This window comes from Manis javanica, chromosome 4 (genome assembly GCF_040802235.1).
Source record: "Manis javanica isolate MJ-LG chromosome 4, MJ_LKY, whole genome shotgun sequence".
Lineage (NCBI taxonomy): Eukaryota > Metazoa > Chordata > Mammalia > Pholidota > Manidae > Manis > Manis javanica.
In genome coordinates, this window is record NC_133159.1 from 59,287,374 (window position 1) to 59,306,434 (window position 19,061).

Sequence of the window (19,061 nt, forward strand, 5' to 3'; positions counted from 1 at the left end):
GCTTAACTCATCTCTCAATATGTACTGAATTATTCCACACAAAATGTAGGTGTTTTGTCTAATTAATATTAATTTGTACTTGGAAAGATACATTGAGAGGAAGAAACTCTAAATCAGAGAAATTAGATCTGTTAGGCTATAGCTGTGTTAAGTATAAAATACAGATTTGTGAAAGAAAATATATAATCACTATCACCATAATCATCATAGCTAAGAAGTGTTAAAGTGTTTAAAAATATTTCTTAGTTAATCTTCACATAATGTACAAGCAAACGACTTGAACACAGAGCCACCTAAATGTAAAGTTCATTTTTTCTATTCTAAAATCATCTGATGATGACAGTAAGCATAGTTCTGAGATCTGAATTTGTTGACGTATCAATGAAGCAGCCACAGAAATTGGTAAAAGCATTTTATGCACAAATAAAGCTTGAAAATAAGGTCTAAATTTGAGACATATTAAGTAGAAATAAAAAGATCCAAAAGTAAGGAATATGATATTGATTTCCTTAAGAGCCCATCATTACTACTACTGCTGATGATGCTGTTACTGCTAATAATTAATAATAATTAATAGCAAGAGTCATTAATTAATTACTTATGACATATAGATACTATTATTACTATGTGATACATTTCTTATTTATTATACATCTCCCTTCATTAGAATATAAGCTGCATAAGTGCTGCTTCCAGAGGTTACCTTGTGTACAGCTGAATCCCCAGTCCTGCATTATACATGGTACAAACTATGTGCTAAAATGCTATTATTGAATGAACAACCCATTTCACTGATTTATTGTGTGGACAATTCGCTTACAGAAGATGGAACAACCATCAAGATGGTACCATGGGGTTGACTTGCCTCCTAACCACAATAGGACATTATGGCACAAAAAAAGTGTCTTTTCAAAGATGCTTCTCCTGGATATGAAATATAAACATCTCATATTTTATTTTTAACTGTAACATCACAAAAAGTGGGAAGGAAAATATAATGATCATAGTGTTTATTTTTCTTCAAAAAATCATAAGTGCTTATATTGTTAATTGCATGCCCAGAGAAATTAAGGAAGAAAAGGCCTTCTTACTCCTATTTCACAGACTTAGAAATTGAATAAGGCAGGCATAAAGGCACACACAAGTTTAAGGATCCAGTGGTGATGACAAGACTGCATATCATAGCCCACGAGCCCACTGTCCCAGTACTTATTTACTGGATGGTAAAATATGGGTGCAGTATGTCATCAGTATGCTTTTAAATTTAAAAAAATTCAGAAACATTCAGACAGGCATTCATTAAGGCTCATTTAATACAAGGGATTTGTCAGTTTATATATTTTATTGGCTTTCCACAAGAACATTAGAAATTAACAGCAATTGAAGAATTTCCCCATAAGGATTCCTTCTTAAATATATTTTAATTCCTTTTAATTCACAGCATATTCAGAATCATTCATTCTTATGAGGAACTGAAACCTATTATAGTTACTGAATTCATAGCAGCTGTGTTATTTGTGATGATTTGCTTAGTCAGATACTGTCAATTTTTTCAGTTCAGAAATTCAGGGCCATTTAGGATCTACCCAAATTTTTCAATTCACACATGAACTAAACACTTTATAATCTGTTATTTTACCTCAAAGATAAATCTGTCACTTCAGAACTTAATACATTTTTCCTTTTCATGCTCTAACCCAATATTTGTAAGGCCACCACCAAAACTGTAATAACTTTTAAAAATATCCATTGCTAACTGCTCTACTGAAGAACATGCAATTTATAATTTATTTTACTAAATAAATTTGTTTGGTACATAAGTACAATATAGGTGCAGTATGTTATTATTAATTCTAAAATATACTTTTAACTATATATTAAATTATAAAAATTATTACTTTTAGGTTTTCTCTATTACTTAGAGATTTTCATGTGTTCTTGTGATAATAACTTACTGTGTTTTTGGAACAGGCAAATCTATTTGAGGCTAGGATATGCTAATGCATTATTCAAATGTTATGACTTATCCTCTTTTATTAATTTCCCATTTTTAGTTTTACCTATCAATGAAATTTAGTTCTGTTAAGCACAGAGATTTTTAGATCAAATAAAAATGAAGAAACTTGATCCAAAATATATAAGCCTCCAGAGACCTACATGAAAGATCAAAAAACTAAATCTTCTCATTACTGTTATTCAAGCCCCATTCACTTTTGTACAATACAAGCAAGCATTGTTGACTTTTGATATCACTGTGAAAGTATATAACCATTTTTTAAGTGTCTGCCCATATCTTTACTATGTTTATGAAAATAGGAAATTCTATTCAGCTTAAAATTCTGTTCTCCAGCAAAATTAAAGAAATTTTATTTTCAATGCAATTTCTATGCCCTTCATTCTATAAAATATTAACCAAATTTGACAAAATATTTTTATATGATGATAGCATTTCATCTAAGATATTTAATATGTCAGATACTGTTAGTTTTAAGTCAGTCAAAGAGCACCATTGTGACCTCAATCTTTCATCTAAAGATGTCCTGGAAGTCCCATGACTAAGGTGATACATTTAATCATGTGACAAGAGTGATCATCTACAGATCTTGGTATGTGTCCAAATGCATTTCCATTACATGCTTTCTCTCCTTCTTTGAGGGATATTATACATATAATATAAATAGTAGCAACAAATATATTACATATATATAAGTAGAATTATTTTCCTATCCCTTAATCAGGCAGATAAGTGGTATGCACGCTATTATTTATTGAGTTAAATGTTAGTGCACAGAAACAGATTTCTGGTCATATAATTTGTATCAGTTTTACTTGTTTATATAATAACAACTGATTTATTACTTTATTTTCCTATTCACATGGTACAACAGCTTATAGTGATGACTCCATGTCATCACTGTGCTATGTATTATATTAAAATCCTTTAGTATATCTTTTATCTAGCCCAAATGAAATCCCCAAGAAGCAGTGCCTCAGGGAACAAAAAGAATTGTGATGCCATTGCTAAGGAGAACAACTATATCTACAAGCATTACACGAAGGGAAAAAGAGGGGGCTTTGGTGTGTTTATAAATAATGTGATTTCAAACAGATAACACTTAATAACATTGTATACTAGTTAATAAATTATATTATAAATTATAACAGCATGATTAATAACTTTTATGTGCTAGCTCTATATAATTGGACAGAATTGTCTTATACTTGTGATATGATCTCCAAAAAATAACCAACTATACAACACTATCATTCTTAAATGAAAGATGATAACAATTGCTATGGTAGACACACAAAAAATCAGTCAAGTAATATAAATTTAATGTGGTAGTAATGTTCCTTAAACTTTTGAACACTGTCATTCAAGATTTATCTCTATGTCTCTTCCAATACAGAACTTGGCAAAACTTGCAGTCTCTTCTTAAGAAAAGAAGCAATATTTGTTTCCATAAAGGTAGCTGGGAACAAATTTAAACTAGAATTTATATAAGCCAATCCTTATAAAGTTGCAGGTTTCTGCAAACAAACTCACGAAAGAATTGTCACATTTATTAGAATTTCACTCATTTGGTGTCCAACTACTCAATCTGGTGTCCAGAAAGAGCTTAGAATCCAGACAACAGTGTCATCTGACAATTCTACTATTTATACACACATTTGTGCAGAAGAACAAGATCCCCCAATCAGCAATATGGATTCTATTAAACATCCTTCTTTAGATGGCATCTTGCATGGGAGCCCTTGCAATGTACAAAGCTTCCAATACAAATTCAGTAATTCAATCCAACTCTAATACAATCTTTAAATGAATGCTAAAGAAGCCAACTTAATTCTTTGAATAACTAGAATTTGCTCAAAGGATTGTGATACATTTTCCTTTAATCAGGGCATTTTTGTGTAATCTAATTGTTTTTTCTCATTATATAACTCTTGTCTTAAGAATAAGGAAATACAATCCCATATTTTGTTGATATATTTGAAAAAGTACTCAAAGTATCAGTTATGCTGCTATCTTTGATTTAGTTTTTCAGTTCAGTTTTTAATGCTTACTTGTATGTGAACACAAAAAAGTGGTGTTTAGATATAGTTAATTTATTTTAAAATCATACTATTTTGATGCATTAAATATTTTTGAATGAATTTAAGTATGAACTTCCTTTTTCTTATGTTTTAAGTAAATGCTTTTACTCATATTTATATTGTTCATACCAAGGAAATTTGTTGGCAGCCGTGCTCAGAAAATAGCGCCCCATGCAGGGCAGCCGGAAGGCCCCGAACTTCCTAATGACAAATCATCCCACACCACTAAACTACATGCTAATTGCGCCTTGGCATAAGGACCAATGAGACCCACCAAATGGTTATGCTAATAAGGCATATGGAGCCGCACCAACCAGGTCAGAGCATGAGAACTATATAAGCAAGCCTCCCCTTCCCCTCTGGGTCCTGCCCAACTCATTTGTTTCACAAAGAGCTGAAGAATAAAGCTTTCTGCAGAAGAATCCTGCTGTTGTTGCGTGCTGTTCTTGCCGGCGAGGACGGGGCGCGCGACAAGTGGTGCCGAAACCCGGGAACCAGAACATCACCGGCACAGGGAGGACCCTTCAGACATCTGGAGAGGATTCAGAACTGCAGGTCAGAAGAAAGCCCGGAGGGGTAAGTTCCGAGAGGCCCCTGCTTTTTAGGATGATGGTTGATGGTTCTCTGTAAATAAGGAGGCACCATGGGGAATGCACCGTCATTAGTTACGGCGCTGCAGACAGCTCTCAAAGAGCGAAACTTGAAGGTCTCCAGCAAAGTCTTAGGATCTTTTGTGAAGGAGATAGACCGTGTGGCCCCCTGGTTCATTTGTTCAGGGTCCCTCTCAATCCCGAGCTGGGACAAACTGGGGAAAGATCTTGATAGAGAGGAGGAGGAGGGTAGCCTGAGGGGAGGCACCAGGCCCCTCTGGAAACTGATTAGAGCTTGTCTGCAAGATGAGAGATGTGAAAAGGTAATAAAAGAAGGTCAGAGAGCATTGACAGATATCCAAGAGAGCATGTCAGAAACGGAACGGGAAACAGAGAGCGCGCGCGGCCGAAAAAAGGCCACAAAAACGAAGGTAAAGAAACCTCAGAGTGAGGGAGAAAGCCCGCCTAGGGCAAAAGCGAAAGAGCCCCGAGAAGCGAGTGACGATCGCCTCGGAGAAAATAGTAAATACCCCTGGAAAGAGTTGAGGGACCTCCAACTCTCCAATAGGGAATCTGAGGAGGAATTAACATCCGCAGAGGAAGGGGAAGAAAATAAAACCGCAGAGTGTAGAAGTAAGGGAACCAGCAAAGTTGAAAAGCGGACCAAGGAAAAAATGAAAGCAGGGTGTCCCCCGACGCCCTTTGCCCCGCCACCTTACGTGAGTGGCGCACTCTCCTTTTGCCACCCAGATACTCTTCAGGCAATTAGACAAATGTTTCCTGTATTTGAGGATAACGGTGTACGCTCTCACCAGCCCCTGAGCCATAAACAAGTTAAGGAGTTAGCAGAATCCGTTCGGGCTTATGGAGTCAGTGCTAACTATACCATAGCACAAGTTGAGAGATTAACAGAGACAGCCATGACACCCGCAGACTGGCAATATGTAACTAAGGCATGCCTTTCTAGTATGGGGCAATACATAGAATGGAAGGCATTGTGGCATGATATCAGCATGACCCAGGCACGCGCAAACGCGGCCGAAGGACAGCCTGCGTGGTCATATGATATGCTGACGGGTCAAGGACAGTGGGTAGCCGACCAGACCGCCTTCCCCTTACAGGTATATGCACAAATAAACACGTGCGCTGCCAAGGCATGGAAAGCCCTCACCAACAAAGGAGAAGTATCAGGCAATTTGACAAAAATTATTCAGGGGCTGAGCGAGCCATTTTCTGACTTTGTCGCTCGTATGATGGAGGCCGCAGGCAGAATATTTGGAGATCAGGAACAAGCGATGCCCCTGGTAGAGCAATTAGTATTTGAACAATGTACCAAGGAATGCAGACAGGCGATAACACCCTGGAAACAGAAAGGGATACACGCTTGGTTGAAAGCCTGTAGAGAAATAGGAGGGCCACTCACCAACGCGGGCCTAGCCGCAGCCATATTACAGAGCCACAAACAAGCCAGGATCACTAACAGAAGTATTAAATGCTTTCACTAATCTGTCACGAGGCCTGTCCCAGTATCTTTCAGGAAACTGGTCCCAAGACTTTGATGGAGCACTAGAAGAACTGCGGCGAGAAATAATCCACATCAACTCCACCCGTCTAGATATCTCCGTAGCAGAAGGACTCTCTTCCTGGTTCCTCAGAGCTCTCTCCCACGTCAAGGAGTGGGCGGGCATGGCTGGGATGGGCGTGTTCATGCTTGGAGGTCTCATGCTCCTACTCTGGTTGTTATGCAGACTCCGCAATCAACATAAAGACAAGGTGATCCTTGCTCAAGCCCTAATGGCGATAGACATTGGCGCCTCTCCCCAAGTGTGGCTCAATATGCTTAAGAAGGAAGCTCAGCTTTAGCTTGAGGTAGCTCTTGCACCCTGAGCCCATGTGGCACTGCACCAGGCCCGAGTACCTCAATGCTTAATCACAGCTTTCTTTAAGAAGCTCATGGTGCAAGAGGGTTGAGAAAAAGGGTCCAAACCCTTTGTACCAAGCGGTCCCAACGCCAGCCAGAGGATGCAAGGCAAAGCACTGCAAGAGGTCTTGGACCCCTCTGAGAGGCATGCCTGACTGCATAGGGGTAGATGCCCAGAACCCCTCTCCAAAAAGGGGGCATCAGGAAGTATGATGGAGGTCAGGCCTCTGTCTCCGCCTCTGCTAGCAAGTTCCGCCTTGAGCTTCTGTTAGACAAAAAAGGGGGAGATGTTGGCAGCCGTGCTCAGAAAATAGCGCCCCATGCAGGGCAGCCGGAAGGCCCCGAACTTCCTAATGACAAATCATCCCACACCACTAAACTACATGCTAATTGCGCCTTGGCATAAGGACCAATGAGACCCACCAAATGGTTATGCTAATAAGGCATATGGAGCCGCACCAACCAGGTCAGAGCATGAGAACTATATAAGCAAGCCTCCCCTTCCCCTCTGGGTCCTGCCCAACTCATTTGTTTCACAAAGAGCTGAAGAATAAAGCTTTCTGCAGAAGAATCCTGCTGTTGTTGCATGCTGTTCTTGCCGGCGAGGACGGGGCGCGCGACAGAAATTCACTATGTATTTGGAATTTTCTTCTTATCTAGAATCTAGTTATTAGAATAATGTAAATATAATCAACAAAAATAAAAATCATGAAGATTATTTATTACAGTTAAACAAAGTAAGACCCATTGATCACTAATTAGTCTTTCAGGCACTTGATGGGGCAAACAAAAATTCAACAAGTTTGGGATAATCTCTCTGATCTAGGAAGAGTTAGAAAGCTAATAAAAAGAAAAATAGGTTTAAAACAGTGTATATTTAAATTATCCAATGCTAATTGCTTTCCAAAGAAATGAAGACACATATGATAAGAGGTTTAACACATGATCCCCATGAACAAATAGGACAGGAACATTAAATTACACTTATAATTTAATAAAATGACATTTTGGAGACTCATTAGAAATACATGGCCTACTGACTCTTTCCCTCTGCCAAAATAAAAACAAACCAAACACTTAAAATACAGCATCAGGGTAAGGGTATAGTTTGAATCCTGATAACTTGGATTTCTGAAGGTATTTCTAGAGCAAAACCTAGCTCTTATCTTGTAGCTCTCACTAACTCTAACCTAGGCCTGAAAAGCAATTTATAAAGACAGTTTTTAGGGAGTCAGTTGGAAATCAGGAAGATTATCCCTTTATGTTCACCTCTAGGGTTGTCTTTCTTTAATTGCTACTGCCACCACGCCAGTGACCACTCTGGTTGGCTCTAGGGAAAAATGTTACAGATCAAGCATTCCATCCTGGCTCTGTCACAGTCCACCCTATTACTCTCTATATGTACTTGACTCTAGCAATGATCAATATTTAAAAAAAAATACACCATTTCTAATTTAATGCAGAATAAACATGTGGCCCACAAAGAGCACTTTCATAAAATTTAAAAGTAATTTCTAGGTCTATTCTTTGTTTCCATTACTACATGTCCATGGTTGCTGTCTAGAAATTGCATGGGCACCTATTGGCCCCAATTTAATGTGGCAATATAACCAGCCAAACCATGGAAAATTCTGAGAGAATTTAAAAAAGAAGCAAGGTAAGTCCCCATGAAATAGTCACGGGGTCTCTTCTACACAACACACCTTTAAATCTTCTCTAACACAGCTTTCATCCTAATTTAAATGTACATATTTCCAAAACTTTAACAGCAGTTACAAGTCTGAATTATGACACTGAGCTGATTCTAGCAAGGGTGCTGTAGTTGAAAGAACTGCAGGCAAAGAGAAGAGCAGAAAGGAAAAGGAACCAACATGAGCTGAACGCCCCATGAGTGACAGGTACCCCTGAGATGCTTATGGGTCTTCAAGGTTTCAGTTCCTACAACATCCTCAGAAGGTACACAATTCACCTCAAAAAGCTGAAGAAAGGAAAACCCCCTCTGGGTCTGCCTGTACCCCAACTCTCCAAACATGCATTCTCTCCTTTGAACTCTAATTCTCTGAATAAACTCTTAAAACTCAAACAAAAACAAAAACAGAAACAAAAAAGCATGTTGAACATGGCTCTGAGAACCCTCCAACTAGGAAAGAAACAGATTTTTTTTTTTTTTTTTGAGAGGGCATCTCTCATATTTATTGATCAAATGGTTGTTAACAACAATAAAATTCAGTATAGGGGGGTCAATGCTCAATGTACAATCATTAATCCATCTCAAGCCTAATTCTCGTCAGTCTCCAATCTTCTGAAGCATAATGAACAAGTTCTTACATGGTGAACGAATTCTTACATAGTGAATAAATTCTTACATGGTGAACAGTACAAGGGCATTCATCACAGAAACTTTCGGTTTTGATCATGCATTATGACCTATAAACAATCGGGTCAAATATGAATATTCGTTTGATTTTTGTACTTGATTTATATGTTGATCCCACATTTCTCCTATTATTATTATTTTTATTTTTAATAAAATGCTGAAGTGGTAGGTAGATGCAAGATAAAGGTAGAAAACATAGTTTAGTGCTGTAAGAAGGCAAATGTAGATGATCAGATGATCAGGTGTGTGCCTATGGACTAAGTATTAATCCAGGCTAGACAAGGGCAGCAAGACATCCACGGATGCAGAAGATTTCTCTCAAAGCAGGGGGGGTGAGGTTCTGAGCCTCACCTCTGTTGATCCCCAAATTCTCACCTGATGGCCCCCTTGCGACTGTGCCTGTCTTAGGTTGTTCCTCCCTTGAGGAATCTTACCCGTCTCTGGTTAACCAGTCATCTTCCGGGGCCATACAGGGAAATGTAAAGTTGGTAAGTGAGAGAGAAGCCATATTGTTTGCAAAGGTTAGCTTTTTGCTTCTTTGCAGATTTATGCCCTGTGGCTTCTATGCCCAGCACTTGTCTCGAGGTATCTTTACCACCTGGAGGAATTATGATACTCGGTAAATTCGATATGAGGCACGAATTCTATTTAAGGGTTGTAATTAGGAAGGAAGAAGAAAAGCTATAGATGTAGCATATGAAGGAAACATGGGAGGATTGATTATTTCTTTGACATATCTTCTTGTATAGTACCTTAAGTATGTATAGGTTTTAAACTCCTAACTAATTTGCACACACATATTAACATAATAGGAATACGGTGACATAAACAAAGCAAATCTATAATTACCATCCATCTCCAGTGAAGCCAAGAAAACCATTTAGGCACCCTAGGCATTTGTGAAAATTTATCTATGATATGATGGATATTGTCCAACTGTACTTGAACCATCAGACAAATTAAAGCAGCCCATTTCTGGGATCTGTTCACATCCCATATGTTCTTTTAACCATAGATAGTCTATAGTCATGAGATTTTGGAGTGCTACAACTTGCACCCCTCCCAACTCCTGGTTGAGTTCCAACAGTACAGATCTGGTCAAATTCGTTGTCTCACTGTATGCACATGCCAGCCTAGACATCTCCCTCCTCATTCCTATGGCAAGTCCAGGAGACGGTGGGCTGGATGCAGCCACAACCGCAGCATCGTCCGGATCCCTGTGGAGGCTTTTTGATGATCATCCCCCGGCACAAGTCCTCCAGAGAGTGCTGATGCCGGAAGCTCCTCCTCATATCGTATCTTAGTTCATTTTCTGGGTATCCAAGCTAGGCCTTGATCTTCTGCATAGAAACAAACAGACCCTTTGCCCACACTTTGACATGCCCTCTATACCACTGTGCAGAACTCATTGGAGGTCAGCACACAGTAACTGCTTTATTTTATTTATTTATTTATTTTTTTTTTTTAATTAAGAGAAAGGAATATTATCAGAAAAGAGTACCTCCATAGCTGATCATCTGACACCCTTTAAGTGATCAACATTAAGGATATTTAAAGCATGCGTTGATCTTTGATTTACCAATAGTTTTATCCTGTTAAAGAGTAATCACCCTTTTCTTTCTTTCTTTCTTTTTTTTTTTTTTTAATTTTTAATCTACACTTACATGAAGAATACTATGTTTACTATGCTCTCCCCTATATCAGGTCCCCCCTAACTACCACATTACGGTTACTGTCCATCAGCTTAGCAAAATGTTGTAGAGTCACTACTTGTCCTCTCTGTGTTGTGCAGCCCACCCTCCCCTTTCTCCCTCCCCCCATGCATGCTAATCTTAATACCCCCCTTCTTCTTCCCCCCCCCTTATCCGTCCCTGCCCACCCATCCTCCCCACTTCCTTTCCCTTTGGTACCTGTTAGTCCATTTTTGGGTTCTGTAATTCCACTGCTGTTTTGTTCCTTCAGTTTTTCCTTTGTTCCTATACTCCTCAGATGAGTGAAATCATTTGGTATTTCTCTTTCTCTGCTTGGCTTATTTCACTGAGCATAATACTCTCCAGCTCCATCCATGTTGCTGCAAATGGTTGGATTTTTTCACTTCTTATGGCTGAGTAGTATTCCATTGTGTATATGTACCACATCTTCTTTATCCATTCATCTACAGATGGACATTTAGGTTGCTTCCAATTCTTGGCTATTGTAAATAGTGCTGCGATAAACATAGGAGTGCATCTGTCTTTCTCAAACTTGATTGCTGCATTCTTAGGGTAAATTCCTAGGAGTGGAATTCCTGGGTCAAATGGTAGGTCTGTTTTGAGCATTTTGATGCACCTCCATACTGCTTTCCACAATGGTTGAACTAATTTACATTCCCACCAGCAGTGTAGGAGGGTTCCCCTTTCTCCACAGCCTCGCCAACATTTGTTGTTGTTTGTCTTTTGGATGGCAGCTATCCTTACTGGTGTGAGGTGATACCTCATTGTAGTTTTAATTTGCATTTCTCTGATAATTAGCGATGTGGAGCATCTTTTCATGTGTCTCTTGGCCATCTGTATTTCTTTTTTGGAGAACTGTCTGTTCAGTTCCTCTGCCCATTTTTTAATTGGGTTATTTGTTTTTTGTTTGTTGAGGTGTGTGAGCTCTTTATATATTCTGGACGTCAAGCCTTTATCGGATCTGTCATTTTCAAATATATTCTCCCATACTGTAGGGTTCCTTTTTGTTCTATTGATGGTGTCTTTCGCTGTACAGAAGCTTTTCAGCTTAATGTAGTCCCACTTGCTCATTTTTGCTGTTGTTTTCCTTGCCCGGGGAGATATGTTCAAGAAGAGATCACTCATGTTTATGTCTAAGAGGTTTTTGCCTATGTTTTTTTCCAAGAGTTTAATGGTTTCATGACTTACATTCAGGTCTTTGATCCATTTTGAGTTTACCTTTGTATATGGGGTTAGACAATGGTCCAGTTTCATTCTCCTACATGTAGCTGTCCAGTTTTGCCAGCACCATCTGTTGAAGAGACTGTCATTTTGCCATTGTATGTCCATGGCTCCTTTATCAAATATTAATTGACCATATATGTTTGGGTTAATTTCTGGGGTCTCTAATCTGTTCCACTGGTCTGTGGCTCTGTTCTTGTGCCAGTACCAAATTGTCTTGATTACTATGGCTTTGTAGTAGAGCTTGAAGTTGGGGAGTGAGACCCCCCCTACTTTATTCTTCTTTTTCAGGATTGCTTTGGCTATTTGGGGTCTTTGGTGTTTCCATATGAATTTTTGAATTATTTGTTCCAATTCATTGAAGAATGTTGCTGGTAATTTGAGAGGGATTGCATCAAATCTGTATATTGCTCTGGGCAGGATGGCCATTTTGATGATATTAATTCTTCCTAGCCATGAGCATGGGATGAGTTTCCATTTATTAGTGTCCCCTTTAATTTCTCTTAAGAGTGACTTGTAGTTTTCAGAGTATAAGTCTTTCACTTCTTTGGTTAGGTTTATTCCTAGGTATTTTATTCTTTTTGATGCAATGGTGAATGGAATTGTTTTCCTGATTTCTCTTTCTATTGATTCGTTGTTAGTGTATAGGAAAGCTACAGATTTCTGTGTGTTAATTTTGTATCCTGCAACTTTGCTGTATTCCAATATCAGTTCTAGTAGTTTTGGAGTGGAGTCTTTAGAGTTTTTTTATGTACAGTATCATATCATCTGCAAATAGTGACAGTTTAACTTCTTCTTTACCAATCTGGATTCCTTGTATTTCTTTGTTTTGTCTGATTGCCGTGGCTAGGACCTCCAGTACTATGTTAAATAACAGTGGGGAGAGTGGGCATCCCTGTCTGGTTCCCGATCTCAGAGGAAATGCTTTCAGCTTCTCGCTGTTCAGTATAATGCTGGCTGTGGGTTTATCATATATGGCCTTTATTATGTTGAGGTACTTGCCCTCTATTCCCATTTTGCTGAGAGTTTTTATCATGAATGGATGTTGAATTTTGTCAAATGCTTTTTCAGCATCTATGGAGATGATCATGTGGTTTTTGTCTTTCTTTTTGTTGATGTGGTGGATGATGTTGATGGATTTTTGAATGTTGTACCATCCTTGCATCCCTGGGATGAACCCCACTTGGTCATGGTGTATGATCCTTTTGATATACTGTTGAATTCTGTTTGCTAATATTTTATTGAGTATTTTTGCATCTACATTCATCAGGGATATTGGTCTGTAATTTTCTTTTTTGGTGGGGTCTTTGCCTGGTTTTGGTATTAGGGTGATGTTGGCCTCATAGAATGAGTTTGGGAGTATTCCCTCTTCTTCTATTTTGTGGAACACTTCAAGGAGAATGGGTATTATGTCTTCTCTGTGTGTCTGATAAAATTCCGAGGTAAATCCTTCCGGCCCCGGGGTTTTGTTCTTGGGTAGTTTTTTGATTACTGTTTCAATTTCTTTGCTTGTAATTGGTTTGTTTAACTTTTGTGTTTCTTCCTTGGTCAGTCTTGGGAGGTTGTATTTTTCTAGGAAGTTGTCCATTTCTTCTAGGTTTTCCAGCTTGTTGGCATATAGGTTTTCATAGTAGTCTTTAATAATTCTTTGTATTTCTGTGGAGTCTGTCGTGATTTTTCCATTCTCATTTCTGATTATATTGATTTGTGTTGACTCTCTTTTTCTCTTAATAAGTTGGGCTAGAGGCTTATCTATTTTGTTTATTTTCTCAAAGAACCAGCTCTTGGTTTCGTTGATTTTTGCTATTGTTTTATACTTCTCAATTTTGTTTATTTCTTCTCTGATCTTTATTATGTCCCTCCTTCTGCTGACTTTAGGCCTCATTTGTTCTTCTTTTTCCAGTTTTAATAATTGTGATGTTAGACTATTCATTTGGGATTGTTCTTCCTTCTTCAAGTGTGCCTGGATTGCTATATACTTTCCTCTTAAGGCTGCTTTTGCTGCATCCCACAGAAGTTGGGGCTTAGTGTTGTTGTTGTCATTTGTTTCTATATATTCCTTGATCTCTATTTTGATTTGTTCATTGATCCATTGATTATTTAGAAGCATGTTGTTAAGCCTCCATGTGTTTGTGAGCCTTTTTGTTTTCTTTGTAGAATTTATTTCTACTTTCATACCTTTGTGGTCTGAAAAATTGGTTGGTAGAATTTCAATATTTTGGAATTTACTGAGGCTCTTTTTGTGAGCTAGTATGTGGTCTATTCTGGAGAATGTTCCATGTGCACTTGAGAAGAATGTATATCCTGTTGCTTTTGGATGTACAGTTCTATAGATGTCTATTAGGTCCATCTGTTCTAGTGTGTTGTTCAGTGCCTGTGTGTCTTTACTTATTTTCTGCCTGGTGGATCTATCCTTTGGGGTGAGTGGTGTGTTGAAGTCTCCTACAATGAATGCATTGCAGTCTATTTCCCTCTTTAGTTCTGTTAGTATTTGCTTCACATATGCTTGTGCTCCTGTATTGGGTGCATATATATTTAGAATGGTTATATCCTCTTGTTGGACTGAGCCCTTTATCATTATGTAGTATCCTTCTTTATCTCTTGTTACTTTCTTTCTTTTGAAGTCTATTTTGTCTGATATTAGTACTGCAACCCCTGCTTTCTTCTCACTGTTGTTTGCCTGAAATATGTTTTTCCATCCCTTGACTTTTAGTCTATGCTTATCTTTGGGTTTAAGGTGAGTTTCTTGTAAGCAGCATATAGATGGGTCTTGCTTTTTTATCCATTCTATTACTCTATGTCTTTTGATTGGTGCATTAAGTCCATTTACATTTAGGGTGACTATTGAGAGATATGTACTTATTGCCATTGCAGGCTTTAGATTCGTGGTTACCAAAGGTTCAAGGTTAGCTTCTTTAGTATCTTACTGCCTAACTTAGCTCGCTTATTGAGCTGTTATATACACTGTCTGGAGATTCTTTTCTTCTCTCCCTTCTTATTCCTCCTCCTCCATTCTTCATATGTGGTGTGTTTTGTTCTGTGCTCTTTTTGGGGGTGCTCCCATCTAGAGCAGTCCCTGTAGAATGCCCTGTAGAGGTGGTTTGTGGGAAGCAAATTCCCTCAGCTTTTGCTTGTCTGGGAATTGTTTAATCCTGCCATCATATTTAAATGATATTCGTGCTGGATACAGTATCCTTGGTTCAAGGCCCTTCTGTTTCATTGCATTAAGTATATTATGCCATTCTCTTCTGGCCTGTAGGGTTTCTGTCGAGAAGTCTGATGTTAGCCTGATGGGTTTTCCTTTATAGGTGACCTTTTTCTCTCTAGCTGCCTTTAAAACTCTTTCCTTGTCCTTGATCCTTGCCATTTTAATTACTATGTGTCTTGATGTTGTCGTCCTTGGATCCTTTCTGTTAGGAGTTCTGTGTAATTCCATGGTCTGTTCGATTATTTCCTCCCCCAGTTTGGGGACGTTTTCAGCAATTATTTCTTCAAAGAGACTTTCTATCCCTTTTCCTCTTTCTTCTTCTTCTGATATCCCTATAATACGAATATTATTCCTTTTGGCTTGGTCACATATTTCTCTTAGTGTTGTTTCATTCCTGGAGATCCTTTTATCTCTCTCTATGTCAGCTTCTATACGTTCCTGTTCTCTGGCTTATATTCCTTCAATGGCCTCTTGCATCTTATCCATTCTGCTTATAAATCCTTCCAGGGATTGTTTCACTTCTGTGATCTCCTTCCTGACCTCTGTGATCTCCTTCCAGACTTCATCCCACTGCTCTTGCATTTTTCTCTGCATCTCATCCCACTGCTCTTGCATTTTTCTCTGCATCTCATCCCATTGCTCTTGCATTTTTCTCTGCATCTCTGTCAGCACGTTCATGATTTTTATTTTGAATTCTTTTTCAGGAGGACTAGTTAGGTCTGTCTCCCTCTCAGGTGTTGTCTCTGTGATGTTTGTCTGCCTGTAGTTTTGCCTTTTCATGGTGATAGAGATAGTTTGCAGGGCTGGCACAAGTGACCGCTGGAAGAGCTTCCCTTCTTGTTGGTTTGTGGCCTTTTCCTGGGAGAATAGCGACCTCTAGTGGCTTGTGCTGAGCAGCTGTGCGCAGACAGGGCTTCTGCTTCCTGCCCAATTGCTTTGGGTTTTATCTCCGCTGTTGCTGTGGGCTTGGCCTGGCTGGGGCTGTTCCTCCAAAATGGTGGAGCCCCATTGGAGGGGGAGCGGCCGGGGGGCTATTTATCTCCATAAGGGGCCTCTGTGCTCCCTGCTGCCCAGGGGGTTAGAGTGCCCAGAGATCCCCAGATTCCCTGCCTCTGGTCTAAGTGAACTGTCCTGCCCCTTTAAGACTTCCAAAAAGCACTCTCCAAACCAAAACAACAACAGCAACAATGAGAGAGGGAACAGAAAGAAAAAAAAGGAAAAAACACGCGATTTTTTTTTTTTTTCTGTCCTTAGGTGCCGGTCCCAGGCACCCACTCACTGGTCCTGCTGCCCTGTTTCCCCAGCACCAGGGTCCCTGTCCTTTCAAGGCTTCCAAAAAGCACCCACCCACCAGTCCCGCAGGGAAGGAACGCTCGATATTCTTTGTCCTCAGGCGCTGGTCCCAGGCACCCGCTCACCAGTCCTGCCGCCCTGCCTCCCTAGCACCGGGGTCCCTGTCCCTTTAAAGCTTCCAAAAAGCACTCGCCTAAAAGAGAGAAAAAAGGGGAAAAACGCGTGATTTCCTCCATCCTCAGGTGCCGGTCTCAGGCACCCGCCCCCGGTCCCACAGGGAAAAACACGCGATATTCTTTGTCCTCAGGCGCCGGTCCCAGGCACCCGCTCACCAGTCCCGCCGCCCTGCCTCCCTAGCACCGGGGTCCCTGTCCCTTTTAGGCTTCCAGAAAGCACTCGCAAAAAAGAGGAAAAAAAAAGGGGAAAAACGCACGATTTCCTCTGTCCTCAAGTGCCGGTCTCAGGCACCCGTCCCCCGGTCCCGCAGGGGAAAACGTGGGATATTCTTTGTCCTCAGGCGCCGGTCCCAGGCACCCGCTCACCAGTCCCGCCACCCTGCCTCCCTAGCACCGGGGTCCCTGTCCCTTTAAGGCTTCCAAAAAGCGCCTGCCAAAAAGTGAAAAAAAAAGGGGAAAAACGCGCGATTTCCTCCGTCCTCAGGCGCCGGTCTCAGGCACCTGCTCACCGGTCCCACCACCCTGCCTCCCTAGCAACGGGGGCCCGTCCCTTTAAGGCTTCCAAAAAGCACTCGCCAAAAAAATACCGCTCTGGTTTCTTTCCACCCGCCAGGAGCCGGAGGGAGGGGCACTTGTGTCCCACCGGGCCGGGGCTTGTATCTTACCCCCTTCGCAAGGTGCTGGGTTCTTGCAGGTGTGGATGTGGTCTGGATGTTGTCCTGTGTCCTGTGGTCTCTATTTTAGGAAGATTTTTCTTTGTTATATTTTCATAGCTCTATGTGTTTTTGGGAGGAGATTTCCACTGCTCTACTCATGCCGCCATCCTGGCTCCGCCTCCAAGAAACAGATTTTAACCTTAGGTCTACTTCATTCCTTCCATTACTATCTTGATGAGCTACCAAATCATTCAACTCCAGTGGGTCTTAGGTTCTCATCTGTAAATTGAGACCACTGATTTCTAAAACTTCTTCCATGTATAAAATATATTATTTTAAATCTGTGTAATCAAATGTCACAGTTATTGATGCCTCAGAGCAGCATCTAAGTCATTAATTACTTCTCTCTACTCCAAACTAATTCATGTGTTATTTTTATTACCAAAATAGACACTAAAGAATTTTTTAATTATTTCTATTTCCTTTCTTTTCCCAAATCTAAGAAAATGAGCTGACTTATCTTCCCTTACTTCTTATATACACATATGCTTTTAAAATAGTCTAAAGCTTAGCACTGTTAACATACAGCAAATCATTTGAAAGCACTCAGGTCTTTAGACACGTAACTCCTAATATTATTAATTGAAGTTTGAGGACTATTGACACTGAGATACTTGGAGAATCCCTTTGGATTGCTTGTGAGGCTTTCAAAACAATGAAGTCTTTGCTACAGTACTCCAGAGGCACAATCCTAAAGATGAAAGATGCGGTGGTCAATTTCTAGATAATATGCTTGAGAGGAGGAAGTGCCTCGTGCTGGCATGCAGCAGGGCCCACCGGCAGGAGTCCATTTGAAATGGATAGTGGCTTTTCTCTCATAAAATATTCTGCAAATCAGAGAAAATATGACTAGAAATGAAAGAGTGTAGAGAAACTGGACAGGATTCTGAAAATCCAATTTTATATTTCTTTCAAGAATCCCCTGGAATAAAACATAGCCTTTTTATGTTCCTTGTGCGTGTTGAACACGACTGCTTTGTTATTGTTTTGTTAATCTCACCAGACCAGTTCTAAATTCAAAAGAAATTCTTCTGACCTGCTTTTTTTGTTCTCAGCTAGGACAAGATGATAACAGTGGCTGGCACTAGTGAGTTAATTTTATAACCAAAACTGACATCCCTCTCAAGTACCCACAATTTAAAAGAGTAATGGACTGTCAGTTTTAACTGGAAAGGGGTTTTTATGTGATTTTAGAAGTCTTCTGAATACTTATTTTGTTCTACTTTATACAAATATATACAAGATTTATCTTGGTAGTTCCAAATGTAAGTCTCTCATGGCCAGATTTGGAAAATAAATTAGACTTCACAAATATTATGAATAGTGAATTAATATATTAGTATTGAGGAGTTGTTTGAAAGATTTATTAACTGTACAATGATAGCAAATGATACATCAGAAATATTAAACATGTTTAATCAAAGTCATCAATTGTAGTTATGCATAGGCTTTATAAATAGTACGTATTTACTTAAATATGTTACAGATTCAGTCGAGTCATCATGATTAGATACTTAAAAAAATGGAAAAATTAAAACTAAAATCAATGGAATAGGATAGTAAAGGTTTTTTTTTAAGTTTTTTTCCTCATCATCTTAAAAGTCAGACATTTTAAGTCAGCCAAGCAATATTCAGTGAACATTCTCATTCATTCAACAAATACTTAACAAGTATCTTACTTGGAAGCCAGACCACATGCTAGATACCAATGATGAACTTTAAATAATAAGACATTGTGTGAACCTTTAAGAC

The 19,061-nt window shown here is 39.4% G+C and overlaps 1 protein-coding gene and 1 long non-coding RNA gene across 5 annotated transcripts in view; one reads left to right on the forward strand and one right to left on the reverse strand.

Moving 5' to 3' along the window:
• NEGR1 (neuronal growth regulator 1) overlaps nt 1-19,061 on the reverse strand; it is a 923,904-nt gene that overhangs the window by 496,081 nt on the left and 408,762 nt on the right. The window lies entirely within an intron of this gene.
• On the forward strand, nt 4,227-7,177 carry LOC140848915 (uncharacterized). Its single transcript, XR_012130210.1, has 2 exons — nt 4,227-4,671; nt 6,213-7,177. It is a non-coding gene; the product is annotated as an uncharacterized lncRNA (long non-coding RNA).